A 1423-nucleotide genomic window follows, 5' to 3' on the forward strand; every position below is an offset into this window, starting at 1 on the left:
GTTTAGGTAAGAGAATGAGTACACATATAATCACAAATGCACACGGATCAGGACTTTATTTAAAAGTTAGCAAACAATACTGAAGAGACATTGATATGTAAATTTCTAAAATGCTGCATCTTAAATTTAGTTGGCAAAGACCATATTTAGCTCTAAGCAGGACTTTAGTCTTCCACATAGAAACCAGATAACTAAACTGTAAAAAAAACAAAACAAAAAAAATGCGTTCTATTGTTTGAAAATCCCAGTCTAATAAGTAGATTGTAAGAATGCATAGATCTTTAATAAGAGAATTAGCTGTACAAGAGTAACACCCCTTTCACAGTATTCTTTGTTACTTCGTATGCGAGTTATTGCTTCGCTGTAGGATTTAACTGTTACAGCACTAAAAGGCAACTATTTAGGGAAGAGGCAGAGAAAGGAAAAGGGAATGTATGTAAGGCAATATTTCTTTTAGGTACAATAAGCATAATAGTGTTTTAGGAAGACAAGATGAAAATTACTCAAGGCTAGCTTGGTTCTCACTGAATAAAAACAATGGGCTAAATACTGAGCTCCTCTGTGTGAATCTAATAATCAATGCCTTGGTCGCCATATTGATACTCTCTGGGGTAGTCATCCTGGCACTCTTTGTGATACTCATCTGGGTATTCTGCCTGATAATCACTATCACTAATTTCAGACCCATTTGTTCCTGTTCCTTGGCTTCCATTGTGAATGACAGGTTCTGTGGGAGCAGCACAGTATTTCGGATCATACACTTGCCGTCCAAGCCCATACACACTCATTCCTTTCTGGGAAGCAACTTTGTTGGTTCCCATCTGTAGAGAAATCGTCGAGTTGTCCACTGGGTGTAATGTTAGCTTCTGATCGTAGATGTCTCTTCTGGTCCCTGGAGCTAACATCCCCGCCTGGCTGGCCCCTTTGTTGGTGCCCATCTGCAGACTGATTGTGGTCTGGTCAAAAGGCTTGTCAGTTTGCATTTTGGGATCATAAAGGTGCCTCCTGGTCCCATAGGCCGTCATACCTGCCTGGCTGGTGCACTTGTTGGTTCCCATCTGCAAACCAATTACACTTTGGCCAGCTTTTAATTTTCCTTCATCAAAACGTCTTGTTTGTTTCTCTGCATACTTCACTCCAATGTCAATGGTTGTATGGAATCCTTTTGTTTTAGCCAGACCTGCCAGTGCCACCAGCGTAGTCTGAACCTGGGTCATGTTTCCCTTCTCAAAAAGGTCGTTTGCTTCAAATATGTCATGTGGCTTCATGCCATAAGCTTGAATAGCCTTAATAAAGTTGCCAATGTTCTCCAACTGAGGCCAGTTTAAAGAGAACTCATTAACCTTCTTCACTGAGCCTGGCTGTAGCTTGTTTATGAGTTCGCAGCAGATTATGACATCTTTTAAGCCCAGCTGAAAGTTGG

General features: G+C 40.8%; 1 pseudogene; it reads right to left on the reverse strand.

Annotated features, from left to right (window-relative positions):
* Nucleotides 1-37: 37 nt before the first annotated feature.
* LOC115285118 lies at nucleotides 38-1418 on the reverse strand (annotated as a pseudogene).
* Nucleotides 1419-1423: the final 5 nt, after the last annotated feature.

Source organism: Suricata suricatta, unplaced genomic scaffold, assembly GCF_006229205.1.
Source record: "Suricata suricatta isolate VVHF042 unplaced genomic scaffold, meerkat_22Aug2017_6uvM2_HiC HiC_scaffold_4251, whole genome shotgun sequence".
Taxonomy (NCBI): domain Eukaryota; kingdom Metazoa; phylum Chordata; class Mammalia; order Carnivora; family Herpestidae; genus Suricata; species Suricata suricatta.